This window comes from Rhineura floridana, chromosome 4 (assembly GCF_030035675.1).
Source record: "Rhineura floridana isolate rRhiFlo1 chromosome 4, rRhiFlo1.hap2, whole genome shotgun sequence".
NCBI classification, from domain to species: Eukaryota; Metazoa; Chordata; class Lepidosauria; order Squamata; family Rhineuridae; genus Rhineura; species Rhineura floridana.
In genome coordinates, this window is record NC_084483.1 from 6,461,665 (window position 1) to 6,479,153 (window position 17,489).

The 17,489-nt window shown below is 41.8% G+C and overlaps 1 pseudogene; it reads right to left on the reverse strand.

Annotated features, from left to right (window-relative positions):
- Positions 1-914: 914 nt before the first annotated feature.
- LOC133384108 (fibrocystin-like) overlaps positions 915-17,489 on the reverse strand; it is a 93,190-nt pseudogene continuing 76,615 nt past the window's right edge.

The following is a 17,489-nucleotide window of genomic DNA, read 5'->3' on the forward strand; positions in this document are numbered from 1 at the left end:
TTGGAATACAAATGCTGTCTAAGTTTGTATCTTGTTTGTCCTTGTAACAAACAGATATGTGAGAGGGCTAATGACTTTCTCAAGATCAACTAGACTCAGTTAGTATTTGGAAAAAGAAAATTGTACACCACCGTTAAGACCATACCACTTAAGAATACAAGTGTCTAATCCTTCCCCATGTTTTTTTTTAAACCCTTGCACACAGCACACAGGGAGAAAGAACCTTCTAGGCCTGCTAGCTTCACAGGCAGATTTCTGACATGAAGAAATATTTGATCTTGTGATTTTTCATTTGCTTTCTAAAATGGTAGGGATCTAGAAAAACAATGCCATGTGCTATTCTGAATGTGGAAATTAGTCCTGTTACATTATCTTCTAGATGACACTGACATGAGAGACCTAGATCTGTTATTGAAGTTTTATAATATTTCACTCTCTCTGCTTTTGGGACTTCACCTGTGCCATGTATCCATATAAGTAGCCAGAACAAATAAATCCCTAATCAGGAACTACCTTCAACTAATTTGAGCAACAGTTTGAAGGGCCAGAAACAAGGGCTTAGCCCTCTGATACTCTCCTATGTCAAGAAAAGGGCTTCTCCCCAATATGAACAGCAAGCAACAGAGACATTGCCAGAGCTCTGTTATGCTGCATTCCAGCTGTTCATTCTTGCCTTCCCTTGTCTCATACAAGAGATTCAGGAACCATGGTGCAAACGGGAAAGACTATGCAAAAGGTTCTGTTCTGCTGAGGAGGGAAGAGGGAGCTAAACAGCATTCTACCTGTTCCTTAAGTGGATAATATAGGGATGTTTGGATCAGGTGCTATGCTAGTGTCCATATAGAATCCCTGAAATATCTTCCTATTGCTACAATAAATATTCTTCACAAATAAAAAATGTGTCCCAGCACTGTCTATAATGGGACCTCCCCCTTAGGTCTTATATCCAAACCTTTCAATACAACCCCTGGACTGTCTTTTAGAAAGGTTGTCACAACCCATAGGTTGGAGGGGAAACCTAATGTCATAACGTCCCTATAGAAAAGAAGACAAACAAGAGGTGTAGTTGCTTTGTCATCATTGTGTTTTTGTAATGGTGGTATTTATTATTATAATTATTAAATATGCCATCCATCTAATTCCTTGTGTTCATGCTAAATTTTCTATTAACTTGATCTTTACATATGTAAAAACACACTCTCTGCATAGAGAAGGAGTGAGGGGAAAGGTCACTGTGTTTCCCTTCCTGTAGCCTGGCCTTCACATCCTCTCCATCAGTGAGGGGGGTGCAGAGGATTGGCTGGCGCTATATGTCTCTTCCCCCCAATAAATCATGCCATTTCTTCTTATTTTACTATCCTAACTAGTCCCCCGATACGTAGAGCTTTTATGGAAATTAGGTTCCAGACGATGACTACAGCCTTTTTGGAGGGCAGATACAAGGGAATTCCGAGAGTGGAGCGTTATTGTGTCTGTGAAAACAAGGCGATAGAGGACCTTGTTCATTATATGTTAAAGTGCCCACTGTATAACAACCCCAGACACAAATTCTTGGATCCCTTGATTAGCCCTAGGGCGGGGCTTCCCCCCGATATCTTAATAGCTGATCTATTGGCGGACAACCAAAATACGGTCACAATCGCGGTGGCCAATTTTGCCCTTGCCGCCAAAAACATTAGAGCAAAATTCGTCAAAGCCCAACAGCATTAAATTTTTGGCCAGTTTGAAACTGTCTTGTCTGGATATAATTGTATTGTATTGCATTGTATGTCATAGTTTGTTATGTAATGGCCTATGGCTAAAAGCAAATAAAGCAAAAATTGAATTTGACTGGGGAGAGGAATTTGTATGAAAGCAACATACATCATAGAATTGTCCCTGCAAAAGTTCACAAGGATTGGTGCATGAATGAAAAAAAAATGTGGATTTCGGGGGATTTTTTTCCTGCTCAATTCACAAATACCATTTATCTGGTATTTCCTATATTTCCCCTTTAGTTACTAGCATTTAAAAGCCAGCATTTTCATATTCACCTGTAAAAATAAAGGATGGGTCATTGTGATTTTGTTTTATATGGTACATTTAAATCTAGCAGTCCCAGGAAAAATCTAACAGTCCTATCCTATAGTCCCAAATATGCCCTTATACTTTCATACCTGCTTATCCAGAATGATGACCTGGGGTTGTCTGGGAAGTGGACCTTCTCTCACTCCATTAGCGGGCTGGATCTGGACAGAGATGTTGTAAGGCCTGACATATAGGCAACTTCCCTGAGTTCGGCTGCTTCCGTTTCTTGAACGTGAAAAATGTTGAGAAGGAAACCATCATTAATGGTTATTAATTCAGAATACATCTGTAATAATCACTAGGCATCCTGGTGAGCAGGGATGGAAAGATCTGTCAGTTTCGGTTCCCTGAGTTTCTCATTTTTCAAATCTGAAATTCAGTTCTCCACATTTCTGCAGCAATTTGTAATTTTTTTAAAAAATCCTCATGAAAATTCTTCAGCATTTTAGTTTGAATTTCTCCAAATAAACACATTCTTGTATGCAGTTTTGACTACGCTACACATTTTGCACACAGTTTCTCCTAATATAATGCATTTTGTGTGTTATTTTCACTTATATTCATTTTTATGCACACTTGCCACTAATATATGTATTTTTGTAAACTTTAGTTGGTTGACAAAATCCAAAAATTCAGATAAAGTAAATGCAAATTTCAAAGTGTGGCTGTTTCATTTCTCATGTTTCAGAAAGTGCAAATTTGATAGATTAAGCTTTAAATGGTAACTGAACTGAATTTCTCTCCTTCCTTACCCACAGGGGAAGTACGAATTGAGGGGAGGAGACAACAACACACAGTGTGAATACATTCCATCAAGCACCACCCACTAGACTGGATGGCAAACAGTGGGAAAGATTCCAGAGGCACCTAGCGGTGAACTTCAGTAATACCCATACAACTATCTTTCTGGAATCTACCATTAGGAATCTTCCTCCATCCCCAAAACGATTAGTAAATCCACTGAACTAGCCAATTCTTCTGTAGAAGTCTCTATTTCACAGCACAGGGAATAATTTTAAAGTTGCTGCCTACGTTGTGTGCACTGTGATCCTTTACTTTTCAATTTTACTGTGCAGATAGGCACCCCATTAAGTAAATTTATATACTAAGAGTAAAATATCGAATTCAAGTGTCCTGGGATTATGTGAATGGGAAAAAGTAACTTCATTTTGAGCCTACACAGCTTCACTTGCTTCTCAATGCTTGTTGTCATTATACTTCTTAGATATGCTTCTAAACCACTGCCACAAAGTAGTGACTTGGGATTTGATATTGTCTTAAAATGAAACTATAAAAACCATTTATTCAGCTCTCCTGATGTTTCCTTTAAGGTGTTTACAAACAATGGATTTATTGAAAGCCTATTCACTTTGGTTTAACTCAATTTCTTTAACAGGTTTCTCTGCATTTTAAAGGCCTTGCTGCACGATATGTTTACAAAGTTTTTGCCTTTGAATGAAAAGGAAAAAAGCCCTTAAACCACAAAGAAGCTAAAAACTAATATAAGCATAAGAACACAAGAACATTATTATTTTATTATTTATTTATTTGATTTATATTCCTCCCTTTCTCCCAGTAGAAGCCCAGGGCAGCAAAAAAAAAGCACTAAAAACACTCTAAAACGTTAAAAAAACCCAGACTTTAAAATATATTAAAACACAACAACCATTAAAAACATTAAAACAAAACATCTTTAAAACATTTTTTTAACTGCTTTAAAAACGTTTTTGAAAAGAAAGTTTAAAAATATATTAAAAAGCAATTCCAACAGAGATGCAGACTGGGATAAGGTCTCTACTTTAAAGGCTTGTTGAAAGAGGAAGTTCTTCAGTAAGTGCCAAAAAGATAACAGAGATGGTGCCTGTCTAATATTTAAGGGGAGGGAATTCCAAAGGGTTGGTGACACTACACTAAAGGTCCGTTTCCTAGGTTGTGCGGAATGGACCTCCTGATAAGACGGTATCTGTAGGAAGCCCTCACCTGCAGACCGCAATGATTGACTGGGTATATAAGAGAGCTGTATAGGGCTTTGTACACCAAAACTAGATCCTTGAACTTAGCCCTGTAGCTAATAGGTAGCCCGTGCAATTCTTTCAGCAGCAGAGTCATATGTTGGTGATCACCTGCTCCAGTGAGCAATCTCACTGCCACATTTTGCACCAGCTGCAACTTCCGGACCAACCTCAAGGGTAGCCCCACATACAGCACATTACAGTAATCCAACCTGGAGATTACCAGTGCATGGACAACAGTGGTCAGGGTATCCTCGTCCAGAAATGACCACAGCTGTCTTACCATCTGAAGCTGGTGAAAGGCACCCCTAGCCACTGAGGTCACCTGGGCCTCTAGCGACAAAGATGGATCCAGAAGCACCCTCAGACCACAGACCTACTCTTTCAGAGGGAGTACAACCCCATCCAAAGCAGGCAACAGACCAATTATTCAAACTTGGGAACCACCAACCCACAGCATCTCTGTCGTCCTAGGACTGAGAGTCAGTTTATTGGCCCTCAACCAGCCCACCACAGAGTCTAGGCACCAGTTCAGGGCTTGAACAGCCTCTCCAGATTCAGATGTTACAGAGAAATAGTGCTGGGTATTATCAGCATACTTCTGACACCTTGCCCCAAATCTCCATCTCTTCATATATTTCTTCATATAGATGTTAAACAGCATGGGGGACAAAATGGCACCCTGTGGCATCCCACGGCACAACTGCCAGGGGGCTGAAATACAATAACTCAATGCTGTTATCTGAAAACAACCCTGGAGATAGGATCAGAACCACTGTAAAACAGTGCCTCCAATACCCATCTCACCAAGTCGGTACAGAAGGATACCATGGTCAATGGTATCAAAAGCCACCAAGAGATCAAGTAAGAATAACAGAATCACACTCCCCCTGTCCTTCTCCCCATAAAGGTCATCCATCAGGGCAACCAAGGCCGATTCAGTCTCATAACCAGGCCTGAATCCAGACTGAGATGGGTCAAGATAATCTGTTTCATCCAAGAGTACTTGCAATTGCTGCGCCACAACCCTCTCAATCACCTTCCCTAAAAAGGGGGTATTTGCAACTGGTCGGTAGTTGTCACAAACCAATGGGTCAGGGTGGGCTGTTTCAGCAGCGGTCAAATCACCACCTTTTTCAAGGTGGCTGGAACCACTCCCTCCTATAACAATGCATTGACCACACCCTGGATCCACTCAGTCAAACCCCCTCGGCAAGCTTTAATAAGCCAAGAAGGGGAAGAGTTGAGAGGACATGTTGCTGGCTGCATCGTCACAAGCACTTTGTCTATGTCATCAGACCACATCAACTGAAACTGTTCCCAAAAAGTTGCAGCAGATGTTTCACTGGACACCTCACTGGGGACTACAGTAGATGTGGATGGGGCATCATGATTGCTATGGAGGCGAGCAATTGCAAACAATTCAAAGTGGGCCTCTGAGGGGTCTAAAACTCCATTTCCTGGAGTTGATGTCAGCAGACCCCTGCCAATATGGAAAAGCTCCACTGGATGCTACTTGAGGATGTGATGGTGGCAGAGAAGTGGGCCTTCTTTGCAGCCCTCACTGCCACACAGTAGGAACGGTTATGATGTTCTTCTCATGCCCAGCCTCACAGCATGTCTTTCGCCACTTGAGGTCTAGCCATAGTCCAGCCTATTTCATTGCCCTTAACTCACTGCTAAGGTGCAAACTGGGCTTCACAATGCTGGAGAGAGAGCTCAGAGGCAACCATGTCAAGAGCCCGATGCGCCTTGCTGTTCCACAGCATGACAGGTGCTTCAACAGGGTCACCTGATCTATATACTGGGAACTCCCCCAGGGCATTCAGGAATCCAGTGGATTCCATTAGTCTCTGGGGGTGGATTATCTTAATCTGTTAAATTGCTGATCTGCTAACTAAAATATGTAACTTGTCCCTTGGGTCCTCCTCCGTGCCTGAGGACTGGAGAGTGGCAAATGTAACGCCAATATTCAAAAAGGGATCCAGAGGGGATCCCGGAAATTACAGGCCAGTTAGCTTAACTTCTGTCTCTGGAAAACTGGTAGAAAGTATTATTAAAGCTAGATTAACTAAGCACATAGAAGAACAAGCCTTGCTGAAGCAGAGCCAGCATGGTTTCTGCAAGGGAAAGTCCTGTCTCAGTAACCTATTAGAATTCTTTCAGAGTGTCAACAAGCATATAGATAGAGGTGATCCAGTGGACATAGTGTACTTAGACTTTCAAAAAGCTTTTGACAAGGTACCTCACCAAAGACTTCTGAGGAAGCTTAGCAGTCATGGAATAAGAGGAGAGGTCCTCTTGTGGATAAGGAATTAGTTAAGAAGCAGAAAGCAGAGAGTAGGAATAAACGGACAGTTCATGGAGGACAGGGCTATCAATGGCTACTAGCCATGATGGCTGTGCTCTGCCACCCTAGTCAGAGGCAGCATGCTTCTGAAAACCAGTTGCCGGAAGCCTCAGGAGGGGAGAGTGTTCTTGCACTCGGGTCCTGCTTGCGGGCTTCCCCCAGGCACTTGGTTGGTCACTGTGAGAACAGGATGCTGGACTAGATGGGCCACTGGCCTGATCCAGCAGGCTCTTCTTATGTTCTTATGTTCATCACTCTTGTAAGGGAGGATCACAGCTATAAGTTTAAACTTCACTAGGAAGTGGTCTGACCATGACAATGGGGTGACATCCACCCCCCCTATCTCCAGACCACTCCTTCCTCCATTTGGAGCAAAAACCAGGTCGAGGGTGTGCCCTGTCTGATGCATCAGGCCGGTGACAACTTGAGATAGCCCCATGGTCATCATGGAGGCCATGAAGTCCCAAGCTGGAGCACTACAGGCAGCCTCAGCAAGTACATTGAAATCACCCAGGACTATCATTCTGGGCTCCTCCAATACCACAGCCAAGATGACCTCTGCCAGCTTGGTCAGAGAAGCTGCTGGGCATCAGGGTGGACGGTACACCAACAGCAACCCTAGTTTACTGTCTCCTTGGCCTAACACCAGGTGCAGGCCCTCATAGCCAGCTCCAAGATAGAGTGGTTTCCTGGTGACAGAGATGGAAGTTCTGTAGACCACAGCAGCTCCTCCCCCACATCCCTGAAGACTGTGCTGGTGTTGCACCGAGTATCCAGATGGGGAAAGCTGGTCTTATTGTGTACCAATCTGGTGTTAAACAACAACACACACAGGCCAGTGGGCACAGCTGTGCAAATGTGCAATGAGGAACCCATCCATGAGAGGAGTGGGAGCAAGGAACAAGGCGTAGATAGCCTTGCCCTCATTTTCTATGGTAGTTCACCAATTCCCCATGGCTATTCTCCCTCTACCCATGATCACTGAAATTGGGGTGGCATCACCCATGTTCCTCCTTACTGAGACTCCTACTAAATACCTGATATGAACCCGAGAAGAGCCCACCAACAAAACCACCTTGAACCAATTATCCCAGTAGGCCTCTGAGAGAATTGGGAACAGTCAGACCCACTCAATATTTTTCACACTGTGCACATCTACTCCCCCCTGTCTCACATGCAGGGAGGGCCAACCTTCTGCCAGTTAAAGTCTCTAGCTCTGAAGGCATCTGGAGACTTTCTCCTATCGTTTACTACATGGGATCACACCCTGTGCAGCAACTACACATGCACCATACACCCTCCCCACAACCAATCTCCTCCAGATTGGTTTTTTAAAAAATAGAAAAGGGTAGTGCCCTCACCCTTGGGACTCCAAGTTTCCCAAGGGGAAACTTCCTTTGGTGTCACCCCTTTGGTGTCACCCCTGCTGGCGGCAGACTGGCCACCCAAGGGCAGCTGTGCTTTTATGCCCCTTACCCAGCCAGGAGCTGATGCAAGAGGCTGCAAGATTGACTGTAGCCTCTCTCTGGAGTCGCTTGAGGCAGGGGGTCCCAGTCTCTGCAGCACTTACCAGGGACTTCAGTTGTCTCGAGAGACAGCAATCCAGAGGAATGAGCAAGCAAGCACCCAGATGCCCAGGTATTCACTCCCAGAGCAGGTCTTCTCCAGAAAAGAGAAGAAATAAGAAAAGCCCTTCTGGATCAGGCCGGTGGCCCATCTAGTCCAGCATCCTGTTGTCATAGTGGCCAACCAGATGCCCATGGCAAGCCCACAACAGGACCTGAGCACAAGAGCACTCTTCTTTTCCTTCATCAATATTTTCTTTCAAAAATATTGACAACTTGAAAGAAAATATTGATAAAGCAAAGCAGCTGCACTGCCTCCTCCGCTATGACTAAGGCTGGTCTGTTTTCATGTTAGCAAGCAAAGACCGGCTGTTTTCATTTGGGAAAGGCAAGGAGGAAAGCAGCTTTCAGTGCCCTCCTCAGCAAGCCTAGAGCCCTTAATGTGGGTGAGACTTTCTTGCTTCCTCTCACTTGGAAAATATTATTTCCATATATTGATATTTTCTCTCAAAATATTGATATTTTATTTATCGATATTTCCTTTAAAATATTAATATTTGAAAAGAAAATATCAATATTAATATCAGTATTTTTGTATGGGGAAAAACTGATAGGTAAAAGCAACAGCTAGCGGACAAAGAAAGAATCTGATCTGAGGCGTTCACTATAGCTGCCCAATTTCCCTGCTTTTTAAAGTTGGATAGAAATATCTGTGGGCTGTAGGTTCGTTCTTAAACAGCAAGGTTTTTTGCCTGTTCGTGAATACTATTCATATATGTATGCTTTTTTCTCCACATCTTGCTCCTTAGTTGAAACTCACTTAAAGGAAGAAACATGTGATGATAGACATCCTAGTTAAATGGCATAAAGAACTCACTTACCTGCAGGACAATGTCAATGTCTAAAGTAATTGCCTGTGCCAGGAGGGAAAGTAAATGCTGCATCCCCAGGCAGAACATATTCCTATTCTGGCCAGTGTTTGGCTTACTTGAACCCATACATTCCTCCATGTAGTGCTGGTAGAAGAATATACAGGTTTGTTGTTTCCTGCTGAGCTATATCAATAGGTAAGCAGGTTAACTTGCCAGTTCCCTCAAGGAGGAACAGGGAAGTTCACACCACCCAGGAACAGTAATGCTGTGCGGAAACTATGAAGATGTTACACAACATGCAAGGCAAACACAGACTAGTTGAACATACTGAGATCCACAGGAGAGCAAATCCTTGTGCCAAAATAGGATGAGTGTAAGGGAAGCAACCTGTAAAGAACTGTTGGGAAAATAAAGGAGCTGGAGCACATTTCAGTCATCACAATGAAGGTCATGAGGAAAACTCAGATACAGGGAAAAGAATCCTATGCTTCTTTGATGAGCCTCACCAAAACCCCATGTCAGTATCTTGGTGGGAGGGCTGTTTTCCCGACGCCTTCAGCAGTTACAGGAAAACACTACCACACTACTTGGTGGTAAGGAAAAATAGATGATGAAATGCATTTTACAATTAGCAAAACATCATGTAAAGATCAGAGCTTGGAAAAGTTACTTTTTTGAACTACAACTCCCATCAGCCCCAGCCAGCATGGCCACTGGATTGGGCTGATGGGAGCTGTAGTTCAAAAAAGTAACTTTTCCAAGCTCTGGAAAGATGCAATCCTTATATTGGGAATCAAAGTTAGTATACTGAATTAAATGAGATGGGTTTCTGAAAATCGGATACATATCTCTTACCTCTTTCACATATATATATATATATATATAAGTTTTGAAAGCAACAATTACACAATTACATTCATATATAAAAGAAAAAGAAAAATATATACCTGTAAAAGTATCTTGGCTTCTTTGTTGTTTAAATAAGATCGACATATTTCATTTCATTTTCATTTTATTAAATTTATATACCGCCCATAGTCGAAGCTCCCTGGGCGGTTCACAACAATCAACATAAAATATAATAAAATACAATAAAACACATATTTAAAACAAGTAAACAAATGCACGACAATAATGTAGCTTTATTTATTTTTCTATTTATAGGCTAGAACTTTGAAGAATTGTTATTAGAAGAGAAAATAGATTTACATATTTTTAAAAATTAAAAAAATGATAAATTGTGCAATGTGGCCATAAGGTAGATCATGTGGGAAAAAAGAGACATTTTCTCAAGGTTCATCACAAAAGCCTCCCTATGTAAGCAGGAAACCAGTTAAAACCAGGTTTCACATTTATAACCTGTTTTTGTTTTACTAAACAGACATATTGAAAAATTTGGCCAGTCCACATTTTGAAGCGGTCTAACGTGATCTGCATCTTCCAGATGAACGTGCATATTGGAATATATTCCTGACTCCAGATTTCACACTTGTCTCAACTGAAATAACGTTTACAGTACTATGAGCTTTCCTTATTTTTTAAAAGGCAAGCATTTTTATTTTTAATAGCTTCTTTGGGAGGAAGGATGGGATATAAATGAAATAAAAAATAAAAATGCAAGCTGGAACCTCAAATGCAGCTGAGAGTGACTGGATGCGATGGTGTGCTGTCCTTCCCAGGCACATTATATCCATGGAGACAGCCAGTTGCTTTTTTCCTTTCTATTAGTTTGCATTTTAAGGACTTATTTTTGTATTAATTTATGCCTTTATTGTTATTGATTCTGTTTATACTTTGATAAGCTGCCCTGGGCACCTTCTATGGACCTGTAGCAGGACAGAAGCAGAAAAAATAAATTAAACTAATAATGTGGCAACTGAGAAGAACAGTGAGCTCTGCAATAGAAATTAATTGATGTAACATTGAGGCTGTATCTCACAGCCAACCATTTGTTTTTTAATATATATGCATGGAGGGGGAAAGGGAGAACACCTCCTTGAGCCATCCAGCTCTCACAGTAAATATTTCTCTCTCCCTACCTCCTTACCATTGAATAGACATGTCATGCTTGGTCATAGCAACCAGATGGCCCACAAACCATATGAAAAATTTGTATTGTAGATAAGCTTAATGCACATGGAAAGAAGGAAGCAATGTATTCATGAGATGATAAAGAGATTTTGTAGGGGTGGTGGCAAAGCCTCTGTCAGTAGTTGCTGATGTTACATGATGCCAGGCCTCTGCAGGAATGTGGTAAGAAATGGAGAGTTGAGCCTTAGGACAAATAGAAAATGAGGAATGGTAGCTAAAGGTGCTCCAAGTACTGAAGGTGCAAGCTCAAAGTGCTCTAGGTATTGGCCCAGTAGTGACTAGTTCTTCTCTACGTAGTCAGTTCCCGCATAACCTCAGTAGGGCCCCTAATATTTCTCATATCTCTATGCCCCCAATCCTATAACATTCAGTTGGAGGCCAAACAGTTCTAGTCGGTCTCTCTAGCACATCTTAAAACCACACAGAGTCCCTCCATTTTTCCTGTGTGCAGGGCCCCATTTCTATCCATTAGCCCCCACAGACTGAAGGATTTGGGGAATGGTGGCAGGAACAACCTTTGCTTCATTTGCTTAGAAATTTCCCCTAGGCGCCTTCCTCAGCTTCTGTACTGTGTAACAAATGGCTTCGCTCCCATAGAAAAATTCTCTCTGCTTCTCTCTCCCAAGAGTTTTCTGGCATTTCAGTGGACACCCTATAGTTGCCAATATCAACTAGCTGGTCCTTTCTACAGGCTCTAAGCATTAAGTTTAAACCACACTATATAACTATATATAGAGAATCAAGGCTTATATTATTAACTATACCTTTTCCTTAACTAAACTGTGAATGATTAAGAACTGAAACCAGGCAGTCTTCTAATTCACCTTTTAAGTTTAGCACCTGAGGAACAGTATCATGTGAAAAGTAAACAGCATTGTGTCACAGGACCAATACCGCAGATTGGCTGTTGCAGCATATCCCAAGGTAATACCACTTTAAGATCCACATAAACTCTTAACAGCTTCTATCCTAAAACTAGACCGTAGGTGGTAGAGTTTTTTACGATATGTTATAATAGTGCAATAAATCTGTTAGCTTAAAATCGAATCTCCGTGGCCTTTTAGAGAAATCATCATTAAATGCAGGGCCCTCTTAATGATGCCATCCCGGTGAAATTGTTTAATCTGCAAAGGGGGTGAAAGGTCACCAAATGAATTTTTTATAATACATCAACTTGACACGCAATAGGGAAAACTGTAATAGATAAAAGCAAAGGAAAAGGGCACTGTCTTCTTCTGATAGGTCAATAGCAGCCAAGAGAGTCACTCATCCACTTTTCCTTCACTGGTGTGCTCCTTTCCCATTTAATATGGACACCCAATTAATACCTCAGCACCATAGACAACCTCATTTTAGGTGAATTATAGCAATTCCTTCCCCCTTCTCTGAAATGAAAGTGATCACAATACATCATAGCATTGCACGAATTAACGTTAATTGATTCCAGTTACCAAGCATCGATGGGCCACTTCTATAACCTGGACCTTATTGGGAGCTGGAAGGGATGGAAGGAAGATTAGATTGCAATGTCCGTTGCTTTGACGACGGCAGTCACCTGACACCTTGTTAGGTGGTTTGTACGGTTCTATTGCAAACCCCAGTGGGGTCGTCAGTAAACTGGAGTGATGTCCAAACATCATTACACGCTGCTTCGATATTAAAGCAAAGGGATTAGCACCTTATTGCAAGCAACCTGGATTTGTCATTGTGCTGTCGTTATCCAATTTCTAGCCGATAATGTGACTATGGCCTGCGGGTGCAAAGTCCTCGAGGTAAAGTGAGAGCATAAAAAAATCCAACTGCCCAACAGCTCAAATCCTTTAACCCCTTACCTGCTGTGCTTCTTGCTAATGAGCTTTGTCATTTATTTATTTTTAAACTATATTAAGCAGTGGGCAATGGAAATACTTCAGCATCCTAGGGCCTAATTTCCCTCTACCATGTAGTCATTTTCAGTCATTTTATACACACTCTATGGTAGCGAATAGAGACAAAATTCTACATTTCCTAGACCCAATTCATGTTGACATTAACACAAAACGACTTTTGAAATGGATTTTCAGTGTGTTGAAACGGTCTTACAAATGACTGGAAAATTCTTATAACATGACATGCCCTGGTCCTACCTGTATTCAGGACATGCTTTTGTCATTGTCTGATCTGTGTATAATGGCCCAAAAAGGAAATCCCACAGTAAGTATTCTAAAGAATAATTTGTTTGCCTACACACATTTTGCTCATAAGCACTGGCACAATTTGAGAAAAAGGTGCTTGGCCCAGGAGGGCTAAAGATAATCAACAGGCTAATTTGCAGCAAATACAAGACATTCCTACTTACTGCCCAGCAGTGGATGCAGAATGTGACTGTGTAAGTGTGGATGCATGCATGCGCTCTCCAAAGCAAACCTAGAAATAAGACGGATTTGTTTGGAACTTTAACAATCCAGATGACACTCCAGAATATACTCTTTATTTCTTTGCAAGGTTGATGGATAATTATGGGCCACTATCAGACAGCCACAGTGCAGTATGTACTGTATAGAGAATATGCATATACCAAAAACTGATTCTCCTCATCATGGCAAAGCATTGCTATCAGAGAAAAGTTATAGACTCTGGATTAGTACAATAGGTATTCAGCTATTTTTCAGAAAAAAATGCTCTAGTAATTCCCAGTTCAAGCAAACTGGAACAAATAGAACGTACGTAGTGCAGGGCTGGATATACAACAAGGCTGTACAAGCAGTTGCCCAGGCAACTGATTGTAAAGGGTGCCACTGTGATGGAGTGTGACATCTTCTGGATTTTTAAGACAAGATTTATGTTACATTCCAGAGAGATAGAAAAAGGCAAGATTCCCATCATTTCCATTTGAATGCATCCATTGCGCGGTGAGAGCTATAGGGCTGTCCAAGCATGTCATTTCCCCACTGCAGATTACAGATCATGCTCTTGATAAGATGTTTGCATCTCAGCAAGAAGATAGTGATTTTGGTATGGCATATTTTGTCTTTACTCCTTTGTCATGATCAGACCACTCCTTGATGAGGTTAACACCCTTCCACAAAGGTGGTGGGCCAATTTGGATAGTGTGCCCCATGAGTCTTGATGGATTCCTCAGGGAACCTCTAGGTGGCATGATTGACACTCATGTCAAAGACCAAGTCTCTATAGAATGGGAGATTGACACAGTCACTCCTAACTGCCCTCTTCCAATGAACAGAGCCCATTTGGCCTCCTGGTTTACTTTCATAGCAGAAGTAATGAAGCAGATGGATACATACTGGGTAAGAGCTGACCTTGGAGCCCACTCCATGTCAGTAAAGGTGGGAAAGAAAAAAAAATACTTTTCTGCCATCTTTGCACCTATGTGCCTATGCAGAGCTTCTTCAGTCTGGCCCATATCTCATAGGCCAGATTTTATAGAACAGAGCTGGTGAATTGGATGCGGCCAGCAGGCTAGCTTCTACTACCAGTATTGGTAGTATACCAAATATACTACCAATATTTGTGGGACTCTTTCCTTTTGTGTCTTATAAAATTTTGCAAGAGAGGGATGACCAGCTGGGTCTAAGAGATAATCAATGTCTCCTTATAAGAGGGACTGGTTCTGGCTATCCTGAAGAACATGGTTGGGACACTTCTGCTTGAAAAAGTCCTGCTGAGGCCCAAGAGATTGTTCTATCAGACAATTACTTTCTATTTCAAGATGGTCAAGTAGTTGGCAGCAATGCGATTCTAAGCATTCTTAGATAACACTGATTATCTGCATGTGTGGTTTCTGTTCTTGGGGGGGGGGATTGAAAAAGATTCATTTGCCTTGAGCATCAGTGATGCATGTGGTGGGCAGAGCCACAAAGCCTCCCTCCTGACACCACCTTTGTTGCTGCTTACCTGGATGGGGCAGGGATGGGGCTGCCACCGATCCAGGGCTCCCACCAGTACACCCATATGGCCTCAACCTCACCACTGCTACAGCCCATTTAGGTAAGCAGCAGCTATATCAGTGTCAGGAGAGCAGCCAGGAAAAGACAGGGGAATGTGAGCTTATTAAAATGTATAAATAAATAATAAAGGTTAATTATACATAATACATTAATTTATAACAAACATTTAGGACAGGAACACGATGCAGAATGATGTATTTCTGTGTATTGAATGACCTGCAGGTGGCCAAATTCAGTTGGGACCACAGCTATATCTATGATTGAGTTTGTGGCTTTGAGAAAAATGTTCAGGCTACTGCAAAACATAGATAGACAGGCCAGAGTGCCATCTGTCCCTCACTTCCAGTTTAGTCTGTAATCTCCGTATGTTTCTTAAGTGACAAGTACACTGTGTATTTGCAGTATCCAAGTGGCTCGAGTACAATATATTAGCATAAAAAAAGAATGTTGGCTTTCAATTGGGGTGGAGGCTGAGGAGGTGCCTTCACTGAGACCAGAGGAATGTTTTGTGTTGAATATTTTAGTTATTTATTTAAAATATTTCTTATCCACTCTTCATTGCCATAGGCAATCCCAGAGCAAGATACACATTTTAAATAATACAATCCAATACAGCTAAAAATATGTATCTGACCACATAAACCACCAGGCAAAATGTATTAAAACAACAGGCTCCACATGAATGCCCAGCAGGTGCCTATGCAAAAAAAGTGTCTTCAGCTGGCACCTAAAACTCATGAGAGTCGTTGTCAGCCTTATCTTGAAGGAGAGGGTATTCCAAAACAGGTGCAGCAGTAAACACCAAAAAAGCCCTCCTTCAGGTTACCACATAAGGAACATGTGGAGAGAAGCAGTCCTTCAGGTACCAGGTCCCAAGCCAATGAAGCACCTTAAAAGATAAAAAAAAAGTGCCTTCTATTGGGTCCGGAAGCAGACTGGGAGCCAGTGAGGATGGTGAAGCACAGGCATGATGCGCTCATATTGTCCAGCCCCAATTTCAAAAACTATAGCCAGTTTCAAACCTATGTTCTGAACTACCTAAATTTTCCAGACTGTTTCAAAGGCATCCTATGTACAACACATTGCGGTGGTGCAATCAGGCGGTCACCAGGTAGCCCTATAGCCAGCTGTCCTTGCAAGGTGGGCAGTCACATTTCTAGGTAGCACATTTGGGTGGGAGAGGTGCATAGCGACAGTCAATCCTCCCCACTTACTGCTGGAGAAGATCTGAGGGCCAGGCCAGGGGAAGGGAAAGGAATGACTTTCCCCATTACTCCTCCTCCATCCAGAGAGTGTGTTAACTTACATGAATGAACTTTAATCTGTTGAATTGTCTCACTATTTTTGAAAGATCCGCGGGAAGACCAGACTCAAAAGCATGATTTTGCCTGTAGCTACAATTCCCTTTCACCTAAGTTCTGTCCCTGTGTTCTGATTCTTCATGAACTGAACTACTTTGGTAAAGACAGTGAGCTTTGCTTGGCTTTGATGCTGCTTTAAGTATCTCAGTTTTAGATTCCACCTGAAAAACTTGTCCATACTAGAAGTTTAGGGAAGGGCAGAGAGAAAATAAATACTATAGGGTGTGTTTGTTAACTCTTCTTTGAGAGTGCTTCCTTCTAATCTTGCTCCTGGTCTTTAGATTTTCCTTCCTGTTAGACAACCAAGGGAAACTTTTTAACTGGCTGCTATATAAAGGACAAACTAAGCTATTGGAAACTAATTGTGAAAAGTAATTGGAATTTTTTTTTACTGGTTGCTGGGTTGATTTTTCTGTCCAGAAACCCTGAAAAGGCCTCATGTGGAGAAAATCAGAAATTAGGCCTGAATTACAGCCTAGATGGCCGGCCGGCCAGCTAGCTAACCGTAGTGTACACAGCAATATTTCTATTCCTCTAGGGCTGGTTTCATCCTTTGCCATCAATTAATCAAGAAAAAGAAGGAGGAAAAGCCAGTATGATTGTGAGTATAATGAGAGCTTTAAAAGAGTAAAGGTAGCCATTTTTGTCAGATCACTTTAAGTTATCTCTTTATTTCACCCTTTAACAAAAAGCACCTAATCCTGCTCTACTCATTATAATGACTGCAGAATAAACAAACTATTACTTCTTACTGCAGGCAAACAAACCTGCTTCTTTATTGCTGGCTGGGTAGAGAACACAACTGAAACTGAACCTGAAAAGCAGAGCAAAGGAAAGTCCAAGGGGTGGAATCTGTAGCCCATAATACAAACTCCTAATATTTAACTCTTCAAGAGTCATGTTCCTATACAGGCTGTTTTTTGCAAGATCACTTAAGTAATTATAGGGTGATTGTAATCATGAAAAATCCACCCTCAGTCAGGGAAAATCTTGAGTGAGCAGACTTTTGAGGGGTCTTCCAGATGAAGCATTTGTTGTGTTATTCACTGAATTTTTCAGAGGGTCATATTCTTAAATTGCCCCTGTTCTTAAAACAACTTATCTAAATGTAGGTTGTCATTTTCTTTCACGTCACAAATTAAAAAGACAATTTCCCCACAAAATCCAGAGGGAGGGGCAAAGCACAGCTCTAGGGGGGCAGTGCCTTCCCCCTGACTGCAGGCC